Source organism: Bufo bufo, chromosome 3, assembly GCF_905171765.1.
Source record: "Bufo bufo chromosome 3, aBufBuf1.1, whole genome shotgun sequence".
NCBI classification, from domain to species: Eukaryota; Metazoa; Chordata; class Amphibia; order Anura; family Bufonidae; genus Bufo; species Bufo bufo.
In genome coordinates this window covers 224,553,786-224,572,070 of record NC_053391.1, presented here as the reverse complement: position 1 = coordinate 224,572,070, position 18,285 = coordinate 224,553,786, and positions in this window count along the sequence as shown.

Below are 18,285 nucleotides of genomic sequence, written 5' to 3'. Positions count from 1 at the left end.
AAGTGCAGCACCATGACACACGGCTGACAGAGGCAGAAAGCGGATACAAGTGATCGAAGACACCACTGAATCGATCCTGCATAAGCTCCAGACAACCCAAGCTGAAAACAAGCGTTTGTGGGAAAAGCTGGAAGACCTAGAAAATAGGTCAAGGCGCAACAACCTAAGAGTGGTGGGCCTACAAGAATCCATACCACAAGGAGACTTGCGATCCATTTGCGAATCAGAGCTACCACGTGTTCTGGGATTATTGCATCACTGTAAAGTGGAACGCGCGCATCTCCCACAGAACGCCAGTCAAATAAATCGAGACATGTAATTATGCGTTATTTGGACTACCCGGACTATCAGTCTGTTCCTAAAGCCTTTAAAGCCCGCAAAGAACCCGTTATGCTTAGAGGGGTGAAGATCCTTATCTTTGGAGATTGCTCCGCAGAGGTTACAAAAAAACCGCAAAGCCTTTTCACCGATGTGTACCCAACTTCACCGCAACAACATCAGATTCACATTACTCTATCCAGGAACTTTGAAAGTATTCAGATCTGATAGATCCAGCTCGACTTTTACATCACCTGAAGAAGCAGCTATCGAGATGGAAGGGATCTTCGACTCCAGAGTGGGCAATCAACGCGATCAAAACAAGCAAGCATCAGAAAGTTATTTTCCGGACTTCTGTACGGGTGACTGCGTTGCTAAGAACTCAGCAGATGACCGGGAACAGACGGGAAGATATGGCAGGGTTTGCTGAAAAAAAATCGCCGCTCGTCCATAAAAATGTTCCAGTATACGAGGACATGATCAAGAGCTGTTAGCGGTGAATATATAACCATGTTTTATAGCTTCCTTGGAAAATTGTGGTGAGGGGATCTAATTAGGGAATCTACCTAGTTTAATTTTGTGGTTTCAATAGTCACTTGTCCATTCTGGTTATTAGAAGTCATAAGGGGTAAGGTAAAGTAATATGAATATATCAGGATGTTTTGCCTTATAATTCTCTACTAATGCCGGGAAGCAGTACACAACTATTGTGGGATTTGATCTCACATGAGGAAAAAAGTGAAGTCAGTAAGAGCTGTGAGGAGGCCTCTGATATACTATAAGGCGTTTTTTGCTCTTTCTATGTTAGAGTTTAAGGTTATGAGTTCTTTCAGTTTAGGGGTTAAAAGGGAGGGTTATAAAGAAGGGTGGGACAATGTTAAATGTCTGCTTTTGACCATTTCAGTGATGCGTTATTCAACATGGCACTACTATGAAAATTGTCTCGTGGAATGTTAAGGGGTTGCGCTCCCCACAAAAGCGTAATAAGATTTTGAGGCACCTAAAACACCTCAGAGCTGATATAGCTATGCTACAGGAGACCCATTTATTATTAGATGACTTCCATAGGATGGAGAAATCATGGGTGGGGAAGGTAGTAGGATCGCCAGCGGTCAGACACAAAGCGGGGGTACTCTTACTTTTACACAAAAACCTAGCATATGATATTCTAGGATCAGAGATAAATGATAACGGACGGTGGTGCTCTTTACACTTGAATACAGACGCTGGTGAGATCAGCCTCTACAATATATATGGACCCAATGGGGACAACAAACAGTTCTATACTGACCTCACAGTCAGACTTAACAAAGACCTAGTACCAGCGAAGATAGTAGGTGGCGACCTTAACACGGTTGTCAATACTGCTGAAGACAGAAAGAGAACTGACGCACACTCAGGTCTAACACATGCTCATGACAAGGTTCTGGAGCCTTTTCTCCAGGACATTGCCCTGACAGATATTTGGAGGCTTATGAACCCTGATGACAGAGAGTTTACTTTTTACTCTCCGTCACATGATTCTTGGTCTAGAATCGATTACTTCTTGATAGCGGACACTCTGAAGTCTAGAGTAGTCGATTCTCAAATCCACAATATGATAATATCTGACCACAGCCCCATTTCCATCTCCCTCCTAAATGTAATACCGAAAGGTCAGAGTATTGCCTGGCGGTTCCCTTCACATCTATACTCTGACGACAATTTCAGGGACATTCTTCGAGGATGGCACCTAGAATTTAAAGGGGATAATATCTCAAGTATAGATAATCCATCCCTGTACTGGGATACGGCCAAAGCGGTACTTAGAGGCAGGATCATGGCCTGTGTGGGAGGACTGGAAAGAAAAGTAGCTCAGCAACTACAGGAACTAAGCCTTTCTCTAAGGAAAGCGTACACAACGCATTTAAATTTACTAACTGAACAGACAAAAAAAGATATGGGAAGAGAAACGGGAATATGAATTGTGGTACGAACGGAAAATGCGGTTAGATATGTCTAGTTTAGAGGCTAAACTCTTCAGAGGGGGTAATAAGTCAGGTAAACTATTGCCCAATCTAATAAAAAACTCCAGACGACAACATCACATTTTGAAAATATGGAACAATACACAACAAACAAGATAAAATTGTAACTATTCTAGGTGATTATTATGAGACACTATATAAAAACCCTGGGCCCCCGGCATCCTTGTCGACATTTTTATTGCATTGTGTATCCCTACCAGTACCCACTAAGAACCAATTGGGATCCCTAAATTCCATAATCTCAGAAGATGAGATACTCATGGCCATTAAAAAATTACATTTACATAAGGCCCCGGGCCCTGACGGATACCCCGGCGAATTCTATAAAATGATGAGTGAGGAACTTAAAAGTCCACTGGCGGCGGTGTTTAATGGTTTATTAACAGGCACCCCATTATCAGCATCAGATAATCTAGCACACATAAAACTAATCCCAAAACCAGGCAAAGACACACTACAACCTTCTTCATATCGCCCAATATCTCTGATAAATGTTGACCTTAAACTAGTGGCCAAAATAATGGCTGACAGGCTTTCTAACATCATGCCGGATCTAGTGTCTCCGTCCCAGTCTTTTTTTTGTCAAGGGCAGATCCGCAGTGTCCAACATATGTAAAATTCTGACGGTATTGGATGCAGTACAATGGAAGCTGTGTAATTCCCATTTGCCGACGTTGCTGGCAATAGATGCGGAGAAGGCGTTTGATAACGTCAGGTGGGACTGGATGAATGAGGTCCTGGACAGGATGAAATTCTCCGGTTCATTTAGAACATTTATATCCGCCCTATACACCGCCCCCCCAGGCCCGAATTGCAATCCCAGGTTTCCTATCATCACCTTTTTCACTTTGTAGAGGAACTCGTCAAGGGTGTCCTCTATCCCCTCTCCTATTCAACTTGGCTCTAGAACCATTAATCCGTATACTAGAGGGAGGAGACATCTTCAAGGGAATCAAAATAGGCAATCAGGAAGTACACACATCACTTTTTGCAGATGATCTGTTATTTTTGGCAGACCCCACGAAAGAACTTGAGGGGGTCCTACAACTTCTGGACTCTTTTGGGTCAGTTTCGGGCTTCAAGATAAACATTGATAAATGTATGTTGATGCCCCTGACATCCTCAAAAGTGGAAGACAAACTCCCAGAAAACTGTAAAAAAATTCTGTTAAGCAATTCCTATATTACATATATAGGCATCAAGATAGGGAAATTGACTACCTCACTCTATAATCTAAACTATCTTCCCCTCTTTAAAACAATTACAAAAGATCTTAAAAGATGACAAAATCTCCCACTGTCACTGACGGGCAGAAGTCACTTGATAAAAATGATCTGTTTCCCCAAGCTGCTATATCCCCTCCAAAGAATTCCAATGCTTTTAAAACATACAGATGTCAAGGAGCTTCAATCAGTGTTTACCAGTTTCCTGTGGTCAGGAAAGAAACCTCGCATAGCCATCTCAAAGTTAATGCTACCTAGAGATAGGGGAGGCTTGAATATACCAAACGTTAGACTTTATAATCTGTCGTGCCTTCTTAGACACTGCATGGATTGGATTCATATGAGACATCATTACTCCAATTTTGCTCTGGAAACCCAATTAGCATGTCCATGGTCCTTAAATGCATTGCTGCATACAAAGAGACAAGCGTTAATGTCACATCTAAAACATTCCATAATCATTAGGGATACCATGGTGGCATGGAAGGAAGCACGTAAGCTGGCTAAAAAATAATTTCTTGCATCTAGAACAATGGATCTGTGGCGACAGCCCGAGTTCCCACAAGGGGCAACTAACAAAATGTTTGCTGAGTGGAGGAATAGAGGAATTACCTCTTTCCAAAAACTCTTACATGTTGTGGAAAAAAGGTACCTCACCTTCCCTGAAATTTGCAATATCTATGGTTTGGACAGTCCGCACTTCCTGCCCTTCCAACAAATATCCCATTTTTGCAAACAGAAATTATGGGATGTCGCCGGGGAGTGTGACAAAACCTCCCTAATATTTTCTTTAGGGATGACAAATACGAAATTATCTATCTCACATATTTATCAAACATTAAGGAAATCAGGAAATAAAGTGTTAGCATCAACCCTTTTTAGGAAATGGGGGAAAAAACTAAATATTAATATATCTTCCGAAGACGTCCTTCAAGGATGGGTAAGAGTTTGTAAAGCTGTACCTTGTGAAAAGTGGAGGGAATCTCACCTCCGGCTACTACACTATGCTATTTATGCTTTCAACCTTCCTAAAAAGATGGATAATCCCAGTCATCTTACAGACTGCCCAAAATGTGGGTTAGAGAAAGCCGATTTGTCACACTGTGTGTGGTTTTGTCCCCAGACCCAGCATTTTTGGGAACAGATCAAAAGTTGGATCACTGATACTTGGGGCTTGTAACAATCCAACAGGCTCACCTGAGTCAGAGGACAGCTGGCTGGAGGTAGGAGTGGAGCCCAGTGGCAAGGACCGCAGGCAGGTAGTAGGTGCAGGAAGTCTGGCAGAGGCGTAGTCAGTTGGCAGGCGGCAGTAAGCGTGGTCAGACAATCCGGATGGGCAACGGTGGTACCAGTTCAGTAGGTAGGGACAAAGCAGAGAGTAGTCGGTAGTCAATTCCTGGTCAGCAGTGGACTTACAGTAGTAGCAAGAGCAGCAGATGAGGAGAAGCTTGATCAAGGCTCAGGAGCTCAATAATCAGCAAGCTGGAGTGCAAGGGGCTGGACTTATATAGGGAAGTACCAGGTGTGGGGAATCAAGGGTGATGAGCAAGGCTTGGCAAGACTGAGGTTAAAGGGAACCTGTCACCAGTTTTATGGTGTCCTAACTAAGGGCAACATAAATAAGTGACGATTCTCTTAGCAAAATGCTGGGTCACTTTCTTTAATTGACCCGGTCAATCTGCCAACATCTTGTATTGAAAAGCTCCAGCTGATAATGATGAGTCATGAATATTCATGAGCTTCTGACTCTCCCCGCCCACCTGCTGCTGAATGACAGTTTTTTTCCATATGAATCAGCAGCAGGTGGGCAGGGGAGTGGCTATAGCTCTGAATTAAATATATGCTAGACTCAATGACATCACGCTGGACTCAAATCAGCTCATTAGCATGCGGCATCTTTGTGTGTATATGATGAGGTAACCATCTGTCACACCAGTAAGTGAATACATCTAAGGTACTTTTTTGTAGTTAATGATTGTATATAATTAGTTAGATTATAATCAAATATCCACATGACAGGTTCCCTTTAAATAATAGGCTTCAGGGAGGAATGTCCTGAGAGGATGGTAGCCTAGTAAGCAGGGCTACTGCCTGGGATGTGGCTGGTCACGGGTTTGAATCCTGACAGGGCTATACATTAAGGTTTTCCCCGGAAAGCCTACTATTCCACATTTTTGAAGATACATCAGCGCCCGCAAATTCAGTAGATACAGCGCTATTAGTGTCACTGCAGTGTTTATTCTTGAATTGGTTGAAACCAGAGATACCAAAACTCCAGGGAATAATATCTCAATTGTCACACTTTATGTACCTAGATAAGCTAGATACCGAATCAAACAAAGATAAAAAAAAATTAAAGATTTTTCCAATGTTGGAAAACTTTTATAATTAAGCATCTTACCCAAAATGAGATTAAGACAGTTATGCAGTCTTTCAGTTATACAGAATGGTATAACATAGAGGCTCTCAAAGGGACCCTAGGGAAACTATGTATAGATTAATTCCATGGGAGATATATGGATCACACTGGTACCAACAGGCTCAACTCAGAATTGTATGATTATCTGATTGGTCAGAGCAGACAGGGATATTGGGTGTTAGGGATTAGGGTTGGGGTTCAAATATGTGAACATATTGATTTGTAATCTGATTGATATGTCATTGTTAAAGAAGATGCAAATGGAAACTTGTACCATCCTTACTCTTATCTTGTAAACTTTTGTAATATTTTACAATGTGCTGGTGCAATGAATAAAAATTATTTAAAAAACAAAACAAAAAAAACCCGAACATGTGGCAGCAACTGAAGTATCCTTCCAGCTGACGGCAATGAAGATTGCTTGGCAACTCTCTGGCATATATAGGCTTCAGTAACTCTCTTCTTGTGACACACTCTGCACACCGATCTACTGTGGTTGATGTTTACATCTGCCCTGGCTTCTACACAGGTGCAGGAAGTAGGTAGCCCAAGGCAGTTAACCCTACTTCAGGCTACCATCTCAGCTGCTTGACCCTCTGTAGGCGCCGAGGTGGTGCGATGATTTGAGAGTGCCACACACTTCCAGCTGCTTGCTAGCTATCAGGCAGGAATTTGCTGGCTCTCCATCTCCAAGCACTATCTCTTGCGCACTTCATACTCTCACCACAATTTCCCACCAGGCACCTATATTTATGCAGACAAATGAGCTCTGTGGTGTGACCGCCCTTAGGTTGACTTGTGACTCAGCATAGCATTGCTGCATATTTGGCATCAACCACTAAGTAGCACAAGGCATTTCTTCTACAACTAAGGTTTGTTTCTTTCAATAAACAGTGCAGTTCACATTACAAATAGTCACTGCAACTATCTGATTCTCAGAGCATCATTGCCAATCACAGCCTATCTCTGACATCATCAATACAGTATACAGCTATGTACCTGACCTCAGTACATACAGGATGTTTCACCTACAGTAGTGAGATTACATTTCACCATTTCCCTACTGGTGTCTCACCGCAACTGAAAGCATATACATCACATCATATGGCATATCATACATGACACACTTAAAGGCTATGTACACCTTAGGGGACAGTTTTTTTTTATTATTGCATTGTACTCATTTTGAGCTAAAAATCATAAAATTGATCTTTATTACAAATATGGAACCCTTTTTTCTGTACAGAGCTGAGATGCTCTAATGGAGGGATTTATTGCAGGTACTCTGGCTGGCACTGTTCATAGGGGCACTCTCTGGCTGGCACTGTTCATGGGGGCACTCTCTGGCTGGCACTGTTCATGGGGGCACTCTGGCTGGCACTGTTCATGGGGCACTCTCTGGCTGGCACTGTTCATGGGAGCATTCTCTGGCTAGCACTGTTCATGGAGGAACTTTGTTACTGTGGTCTTCTCTGTCTGGCAAGATTACTTGAAACTGTTACTTGGGGCAATCTCTGACTGGCACTATAATTAGGGTCACTCTTTGTCTGGGACTATTAAAGGGGCACTCTAACTGACATGTTTAATGGGGGTACTCCCTGGCCAGCAATGTTAATGGGGGCACTCTAGCTGGTACTGTCTAGCTGACACTGTTAATGGGGGCACTTTACCTGACACTGTTAATGTGGGTACTCTAGCTGACACTGTTAATGGAGGCACTGTAGCTGACTGTTAATGGGGGTACTCTAGCTGACACTTAATGGGGGCACCTGTGAGGGATGAGAATCCATTTTGTATAAACATGTCCTCCATCTTGTACATATATGGAAAAATTAATGAACCAGCTGGCAGGAGGTAGGGAGTCTCTGTGTATATAAATCAAATGCTCCTAGCTGCAAGGCCAAGGTAAGCAGCCCCCTCGCTTCCTTACCAGAGTCTGACATACAAGAGAGAGTTATGTTCTTTCTGAATTCGGGATGCGCTGCTGACGAATACTAACTTTGAGATAAGATGCTGCAGAAGCTTCTTAATTATTAGAAGTTTTTAACCATTAAAAAATTCTGTTAGTATTATGCGGAAGTATTGCCTTTTATGAATAACCAACCATTTAGTTTTGCCTTCCACCCCTTTGGTTGTGTGCCAGTTTTGTCTGTGCTTATCTCAGGGATCTCAAGTCTCCCGGAGGTTCAGGGAGTCTCCCGCTATTAGATAGCGGCTCCCTGACGCCCGCATGTGAAACAATATATCCCGGAAAGGTTTACTCTAGTGATGTCCGGTTCATGAACGAATCGTACTTTTGAATCGATTCAGTTCACTGAACCGGAGGAGTCGATTCCTCTGACTGAGCTGATCCGTGTGAAACAGCTCAGGCTACTTTCACACTAGCGTTTGGAGCGGATCCGTCTGATGTTTCATCAGACGGATCCGCTCCTATAATGCAGACGTTTGCATCCGTTCAGAACGGATCCGTCTGCATTATAACTTAGAAAAATTTCTAAGTCTGAAAGTAGCCTGAGCGGATCTGTTCAGACTTTACATTGAAAGTCAATAGGGGACGGATCCGCTTGAAGATTGAGCCATATAGTGTCATCTTCAAGCGGATCCGTCCCCATTGACTTCCATTATAAGTCTGGACGGATCCGCTCGCCTCCGCACAGCTAGGCGGACACCCGAACGCTGCAAGCAGCGTTCAGGTGTCCGCTCACTGAGCGGAGCGGAGGCTGAGCGCTGGCAGGCGGATGCATTCTCAGTGGATCCGCCTCCACTGAGAATGCATTAGGGCCAGACGGATGCGTTCGGGGCCGCTCGTGAGCCCCTTCAAACGGAGCGCACGAGCGGACACCTGAACGCAGGTGTGAAAGTAGCCTAAGTCAGATAGCAGAGCAATAGAGACGCTGGCAGCAGGGAGGGAGGAGTGTAATCTGATCCTAGAGTGGAAGCCAGCCCCTCCCCTCCCCGCCCACCCCAGCCTGCAACCAATCAGAGCTCAGGCAAGCAGCTCTGAGTCACACAATACAGGGAGTCTAAGAATCGAATGAGTCTACAAGTTAAAGAGGACCTTTCACCGATTCTTACCCTATGAACTAACTATACAGACATGTAGAGCGGCGCCCGGGGATCTCACTGCACTTACTGTTATCCCCGGGCGCCGCTCCGTTCTCCTGCTATGCCCTCCGGTATCTCCCCTCACTAAGTTATAGTAGGCGGAGATACCAGTCCCTAAGTTATGTTAGGCGGAGTCTGCCCTAGCGCTGGCCAATCGCAGCGCAGAGCTCACAGCCTGGGAGGTTATTTTCTCCCAGGCTGTGAGCTCTGCAGTGCGATTGGCCAGCGCTAGGGCAGACTCCGCCTAACATAACTTAGGGAATGGAGATACCGGAGGGCATAGCAGGAGAACGGAGCGGCGCCCGGGGATAATAGTAAGTGCAGTGAGATCCCCGGGCGCCGCTCCACATGTCTGTATACTTAGTTCATAGGGTAAGAATCGGTGAAAGGTCCTCTTTAAGGCCTTGTTCACATCAGCGTTCAGCCTTTCCGTTCTCCTGCTCCGTTATAGGAGCAGGAGAACGGAAAGGACGGATTCGGCTCATAACTGAGCCGAACGGAGCCTACAGACCCCAGTCTATAATGGGGTCCGTTAGGTTTCTGCTCAGAAGATGATTTTGGAGCGGAGACAAAAGTCCTGCGCGCACAACTTTTGTCTCCGCTCCAAAATCATCTTCTGAGCGGAAACCTAACGGACCCCATTATAGTCTATGGGGGTCTATGGGGTCCGTAGGCTCCGTTTGGCTCAGTTATGTGCCGAATCCGTCCTTTCCGTTCTCCTACTCCTCTAACGGAGCAGGAGAACGGAAAGGCTGAACGCTGATGTGAACTAAGCCTAAAAGAATCTAAAGATCTGACTTAGTTAGAGACTCATTCGATTCTTTGAGTTAAAAGAACCGTGAGTCACTGGAACAGTTTACACTGAGGCTGATGACCAGGCTGCAGCAGTGATAAGGTTAAGGGACAGGACAGCAGAGATAAGAGAAGTGACAGGACAGAGTTTAGATTACAGGTTGAATTAACCCTTTAGGGTCAAATTGGCTTCTCAAGGAGATATAGATGTTAAAGGCATCCCTTCTTCTGTCTCATTCAGTAGCTATAGAACTATTGAGAGAGATGTATTTTATTTAAATACATTTACACATTTAACCCTCCATTTTAATTATATTATTTACCCCAGTGTTAAATTCACCCCCCTGGATGCTTGTTTTTTTCCTACAGTGGGGTAGATAATTACACACAGGGTTTTAAAGAATAAACTTCCTGACTCAGACCAAGAGCCGACTCAGCGAGTCAGCAAGTGAATCGAAGCATCCGCGCATGAGCATTGCGCAACCTAAGCTTCGGTTCACTTGCTTCTTGTCAGCTCAGCGAATGAACCGAAGATTCGATTCATGAATCGGTTCATTTGAATGAACTGATTCAAATGAACCGATTCATGTGAAAGATCCGAACTTCCCATTTCTAGTTTACTCGCAGTAAACCTTTCCGGCAACCTGTAGCAGTGTCCCCTTCTCGGCGCGTGCGCACAGTGCAAGAAGAAGTCGATGCCAGCAGTCCGCAACGGCGCATCAGGCTGAGCCTGTGCGCACGCGTGGGATCTCAAAGCGGGAGGAGGGGGAGGGAGAGGCGGCACTGAGTAGAAGGCGGTGCTGGGCACGAACGGCGATGCGTGCGGCCGGGCACCATGCATCCACAGACCTCCCCTGCTTGGGCACCTTAATTCAATGATTGACAGGTTAGTAAAACCTGTTTTTCCGCAGAATAAAGCCACAAATAGCTTTTATAAGGCCACCTTAGAAATCAGAATGCTGCCTGGACATGAGCATATGTTTAGCTCACAGGGCTTATAGGTGGTGACAGAATCCCTTTAATCATATACATAAATATGATAATTTGGGGCAGGGTAATGAGCCCAGTCCTCCACACCATAGAGCACAGTGTGCAGATACTGCATATGTCTGGAAAATGTAATAAAAAGTTTGTGAAAGAAAAAATAAAGAAAACCTCCCTGAAATGAGTTTTTGCAGATTGGGATGTCTGTGCTTATCTGTATTATAAAAATGTATACTTTTATGCAGGGCTGTGGAATCGGAGTCGAGGAGTCGGAGGCAATTTTGGGTACCTGGAGTCGGAGTCGGCAAAAAATGAACCGACTCCGACTCCTTCTAGATTTAAATTGGAATTAAAAAAAAGCACGTTTAAATGTCCCAATTCACAAAAAGTTATAATTAATTACCGTATTTTTCGCCCTATAAGACGCACCTGCCCATAAGACGCACCTAGGTTTTTGAGAAGGAAAATAATAAGAAAATTTCTTTGAACCAAAAGGTGTGCTTTTGGTGGGTTTTGAACTAATGGTGGTCTGTGGATGACACTATTATGGGGGCATCTGTGGATGGCACTGTTTTGGGGGCATCTGTGGATGGCACTCTTATGGGGGCATCTGTGGATGGCACTCTTATGGGGGCATCTGTGGATGGCTCTCTTATGGGGGCATCTGTGGATGGCACTCTTATGGGGGCATCTGTGGGTGGCTCTGTTATGGGGGCATCTGTGGATGGCACTGTTATGGGGGCATATGTGGATGGCACTCTTATGGGGGATCATTGTGGGGGCATCTGTGGATGGCACATATATAGCATCTTATCTTATGTGTCATCCACAGACCCCCCCCCCCCCCCCCCCAATAACAGTGTCCCTGTGTAGTGAATGGGGGCCGGCATCTGTTTCTGTAATGGCAGCGGGGCCCGATGCCTGTTTCATCCATAAAGTGGGCGGAGCAGGCGCGTGACGTAGTGAGCTACGCTACGAGCGCCCACCCGGCCTCCTGACTGAATACTTTAACAATACCCACAAGTTAGATATGATTACGGTATACTACAGTGAGCGGGGCCCGGTGTAGTAGAATACAGTGACTGCACCGGGCCCCGCTGCCATTACAGAAACAGATGCCGGCCCCCAGCCCCTCCTCCCTCCCAGCCTATTCACCGGACGGTCGCAGCATTCGCCCCATAAGACGCACTGCTATTTTCCCCCCACTTTTGTGAAAAATACGGTACTTCTCTACTGTAGGAATAAAGGCCAATGCATGCAGTGCGTCACGTTACCGCAAAACGAACACGTTAAGTGACCATGAAGAAGCACGCTTTTCATGTGCTTCACTATATGGCACGCAACGCACAGTTAAGATGCGGCAATACTTATACTTTCCATTGTGTTGTGTCAGTGCCATCTTAAGAGCATTATAGGCCCCCGGGCAATACAGTGCACTGGGGCCCTGTCTACACAATCACGCACTAGAATAAAAATGCAAATTATCAATAAGGCGATATTTATTGGGCATTTCCTCTTGTGGATTTTCCCCAGCAGTAGGATCAGGTAATGATACCATTGGTATTTCTGCTGGAATTGGAGTGCATGTAGATGTGGATGCTACATCTGGAGGAGCAGAACTACTGGCTGACGTTGCACCTGGATTGAGCCAAGATGTTAGTTTTGGAAGTTTGCACATTTTCTCTTTCTCCTCTGCAGCCTTTTTCCTCTTCTGTGCTCCACTCAAAACATTACGTTTCATTTCTGCACTAAAGGTTATTTTCACCAACACGTAATAAACTTTATTTTTCCTCACCTTTTTTACACTTCCTCGAACGAGTGGCAACTCTAAGATTGCTATATAAGGGGGACACATAAGATATTACAGTCAAAACTTGAGGGGCACTAATAACTTAAAGTGGATGTAAACCCAAACATTTTTTTTTTTTGTGATGTCACAATGTAGAGTACCCAGGCAGTACACACGCCACTCCAACATTAATACCCACCAGCACCAGCAGTACCCACACCAGCATTACCCACCAGCACCAGAGTGTGTGTACATTTATATATATATCTATATTTATTTCGTTTTTTTAGTTGTATGATTAAAGTGGATGTAAACCCCCAAGTATGCAGTATAGCACCCTATAGTATACAGCACCACACAGTATGCAGTATAGCACCCTATAGTATACAGCACCACACAGTATGCAGTATAGCACCCTATAGTATACAGCACCACACAGTATGCAGTATAGCACCCTATAGTATACAGCACCACACAGTATGCAGTATAGCACCCTATAGTATACAGCACCACACAGTATGCAGTATAGCACCCTATAGTATACAGCACCACACAGTATGCAGTATAGCACCCTATAGTATACAGCACCACACAGTATGCAGTATAGCACCCTATAGTATACAGCACCACACAGTATGCAGTATAGCACCCTATAGTATACAGCACCACACAGTATGCAGTATAGCACCCTATAGTATACAGCACCACACAGTATGCAGTATAGCACCCTATAGTATACAGCACCACACAGTATGCAGTATAGCACCCTATAGTATACAGCACCACACAGTATGCAGTATAGCACCCTATAGTATACAGCACCACACAGTATACAGTATAGCACCCTATAGTATACAGCACCACACAGTATGCAGTATAGCACCCTATAGTATACAGCACCACACAGTATGCAGTATAGCACCCTATAGTATACAGCACCACACAGTATGCAGTATAGCACCCTATAGTATACAGCACCACACAGTATGCAGTATAGCACCCTATAGTATACAGCACCACACAGTATGCAGTATAGCACCCTATAGTATACAGCACCACACAGTATGCAGTATAGCACCCTATAGTATACAGCACCACACAGTATGCAGTATAGCACCCTATAGTATACAGCACCACACAGTATGCAGTTTAGCACCCCACACTATACAGTACCCCACAGTATATAGTAGAGCAGTATAGACCCCCACACTATACAGCACCTCACTGTATACAGCACCCCAAACTATACACGATACAGCCCCCCACACTATACAGTACAGCACTCTACACTATACCGCACCCACAGTATACAGCCCCCCACACTATACAGTACAGCAGTATAGCACTCCCCCCACTATACAGCCCCCCCCCCCCCACACTATACAGGCCCCCCACACTATACAGGCCCCCCACACTATACAGCCCACCACACAGTATACAGGCCACCCCCCCCCCCCCCCACACACAGTATACAGCCCACCACACAATATACAGCCCATTACACAATATATAGCCCACCACACAATATACAGCCCACCACACAGTATACAGGCCCCCACACAGTATACAGCCCCCCACACAGTACACAGCACCCCACTATACAGTAGTTTACAGTATATTAAAATAACAACCCCATGTCACCTTTTTCTGATGTAATCTTTACACAGAAAAGCTCCACAGTTAACTTCTGCAACACTCCTGATAGGACCTGTGATGACTTCATAGCCATGTGACCAGTAATTGCTAGGTTACTGGTCACATGGTAATGATGTCATTAAGGTCCTAGATCAAAACTCATTAAGGTCCTAGAATTAAGATCATTAACACAGTACGATCATGATGCCTGTGTAGCCGACAGCCTGACACCCGGGGCAGTAGCTAGCAGGGCTCAAGAGGCAGCTGCCTTGGGCCCCCCCAGGAGCAACTGGGCCCAGGGCAGCTGCCCCTTTTGCCCCTTGGTAAAGACGGCCCTGGCGGCAACGCTGCTAAATGACGGTTGGGAAGTTGGCTGGTGGGTTCACTGGGCAGGCGGGCCCCCAGGCAAGTGGGGCCCCCGGGCAACTGCCCAGCGTGCCCATTCGAAAAGACGGCCCTGTGTTGTGTTCCGCTGTTACAGGGAACGCAACGCCCATGGTTAACCTAGCCTCTCACTGATAACCGATTAAGTAACTATGTTTTTTGCAGGACTAGACACTTGTATAAGTGAAGGGATAGTCAATAGTTCAAGACTGAAGCTGTAAACCAATTGAAAAACTGCTGTCATTCAGCTAAGGCTATAAAAACTTGTAAACTCAGATTGTTAGCTTAAAGAGGACCTTTAACCGATCCTGACATTGTGAACTAAGTATGCTGACATGGAGAGCGGCGCCCGGGGATCTCACTGCACTTACTATTATCCCTGGGCGCCGCTCCGTTCTCCCGCTATGCCCTCCGGTATCTTCGGTCACTAAGTTATGGTAGGCAGAGTCTGCCCTTGTTCTGCTGTAGCGCTGGCCAATTGCAGCGCAGAGCTCACAGCCTGTATAAAATACATTCGCATATTAAATACAGAGGAGTCGGAAGTACCAAAAACTGAGGAGTCGGAGTCGGACCATTTATCTACCGACTCCACAGCCCTGGTATTATGGAATAAAGGAGAGAGAGAATTTGATTTAGCAAGTGTGTCTGTGTCAGCTCCAATAATCATAGAGGTGGGGGGTTTTCCCCAACCAGTGGCGTCGCCGGGGGGGGGGGGGGGGGGGGGCCAGAAGGGGCCACGGCCCCCCCTACATCATGCTGTGCCCCCCCATCTAAAATGCCCCCCCCCCCCCCAAGTGAGCCGCCGCCGGGCACAGGGAGATGAGCGCTTCTATTGCGCTCATCTCCATTGTAATCTGCCTGTGCTGCGGCGGTGCAGGGGAGGGAGAGGCGTGTCCCTTCCCCTTCCTCTGATAGGCTGCAGGCACTAGGCCGGCAGCCTATCAGAGGCCGGCGCAGGTGGCGCGATGATGTCATCGCGCCGCCTGAGCCTTACATTACAGCGCGGGACACAGGAAGAGGCTGCATCGCATCGCTGACACTGAGGTAAGTATAAGTGGTTTTTTTTTGTTTTTTTTTACAATAGTGTTACTGGCACATTGGGGGGGCTTATTACAATACTGGCACATGATGATGGGGGGGACTTAATACTGGCACATGATGATGGGGGGACTTAATACTGGCACATGATGATGGGGGGGACTTAATACTGGCACATGATGATGGGGGACTTAATAATGGCATATGATGATGGGGGGGACTTAATACTGGCACATGATGATGGGGTACTTAATACTGGCACATGATGATGGGGGGGACTTAATACTGGCACATGATGGGGGGGACTTAATACTGGCACATGATGATGGGGGGGAATTAATACTGGCACATGATGGGGGGACTTAATACTGGCACATGATGATGGGGGGGACTTAATACTGGCAAATGATGATGGGGGGGACTTAATACTGGCACATGATGATGGGGGGGACTTAATACTGGCACATGATGGGGGGGACTTAATACTGGCACATGATGGGGGGATTTAATACTGGCACATGATGGGGGGACTTAATACTGGCACATGATGGGGGGGACTTAATACTGGCACATGATGGGGGGGGACTTAATACTGGCACATGATGGGGGGGACTTAATACTGGCACATGATGGGGGGGCTTAATACTGGCACGATGGGGGGGCTTAATACTGGAACATGGGGGGCTTAATACTGGCACGTGATAGGGGGCTTATTACTGGCACGTGATGGGGGGCTTATTACTGGCACGTGATGGGGGCTCTTGTCCTGGCACGTGATGGGGGCTTATTACTGGCACATTGGGGGGCTTTTGTTACTGGCAGTGGCACGTTATTGAGGGCACTTATTACTGGCACATTATTGGTGGGCACTATAGGGGCATCTACTGAGGCCACAAAGAAGGGGTGTTTTATATGGGGGGCTCTGTACAGTAGCATTTTATACTAGGACACATTATGGTGGGTACTATGGGGAAGGGGGGAGAGGAGTACTATGGAGTCATCTACGGGGGGCACTAAGAAGGGGTATTTTATACTTGCAAATTATGGGGGACACTGAGGGCATCTACTGGGGCACGATATATGGGGCATTTTATAGTGGTACATTATGGGGGGCACTAGCAGGAAGGGGGGAGCACTATGGAGACATTTACTGGGGCACTATATAGGGGTATTTTATACTGGCACATTACTGGGGCATTTACTGGGGCACTATATAGGGGTATTTTATACTGGCACATTATGGGGGACATTAGCTCAACTGGGGGCATAAGGGGGTATGTTTTGCACATTATAAGGAGAATTATTTCTACTGGGGGGCATTATGGTGGGTTTTCAAGTGGTGTCTGAGATCCCCAAGGGCCAAGCCAAGTAACTGTAAGTGTTCATGTGAAATATATTTATTTTATATATGTACACTCCTTTGAGAGGCGGGGAGGGAGATCTGTGGATGACTGTTATAGGGAGGGAGATCTGTGGATGACTATTATAGGGAGGGAGATCTGTGGATGACTGTTATAGGGAGGGAGATCTGTGGATGACACTGTTATGGAGGGGGAAATGGGGATGACACTGTCATGGGGTGGATCTGTGGATGACACATATAGCATAAGATGCTATATACAGTGGGGGAAATAATTATTTGACCCCTCACTGATTTTGTAAGTTTGTCCAATGACAAAGAAATGAAAAGTCTCAGAACAGTATCATTTCAATGGTAGGTTTATTGTAACAGTTGCAGATAGCACATCAAAAGGAAAATCGAAAAAATAACTTTAAATAAAAGATAGCAACTGATTTGCATTTCATTGAGTGAAATAAGTATTTGAACCCTCTAACAAAAAAAGACTTAATACTTGGTGGAAAAACCCTTGTTTGCAAGCACAGAGGTCAAACGTTTCTTGTAATTGATGACCAAGTTTGCGCACATTTTAGGAGGAATGTTGGTCCACTCCTCTTTGCAGATCATCTCTAAATCCCTAAGGTTTCGAGGCTGTCTCTGTGCAACTCTGAGCTTGAGCTCCCTCCATAGGTTTTCGATTGGATTAAGGTCCGGAGACTGACTAGGCCACTCCATGACCTTAATGTGCTTCTTCTTGAGCCACTCCTTTGTTGCCTTTGCTGTATGTTTTGGGTCATTGTCGTGCTGGAACACCCATCCACGACCCATTTTCAGTTTCCTGGCAGAGGGAAGGAGGTTGTCGCTCAGGATTTCACGATACATGGCTCCGTCCATTTTCCCGTTTATGCGAATAAGTTGTCCTGTGCCCTTAGCAGAAAAACACCCCCAAAGCAAAATGTTTCCACCCCCATGCTTGACGGTGGGGACGGTGTTTTGGGGGTCATAGGCAGCATTTTTCTTCCTCCAAACACAGCGAGTTGAGTTAATGCCAAAGAGCTCTATTTTGGTCTCATCAGACCACAGCACCTTCTCCCAGTCACTCTCTGAATCATTCAGGTGTTCATTGGCAAACTTCAGACGGGCCTGCACATGTGCCTTCCTGAGCAGGGGGACCTTGCGAGCCCTGCAGGATTTTAATCCATTGCGGTGTAATGTGTTTCCAATGGTTTTCT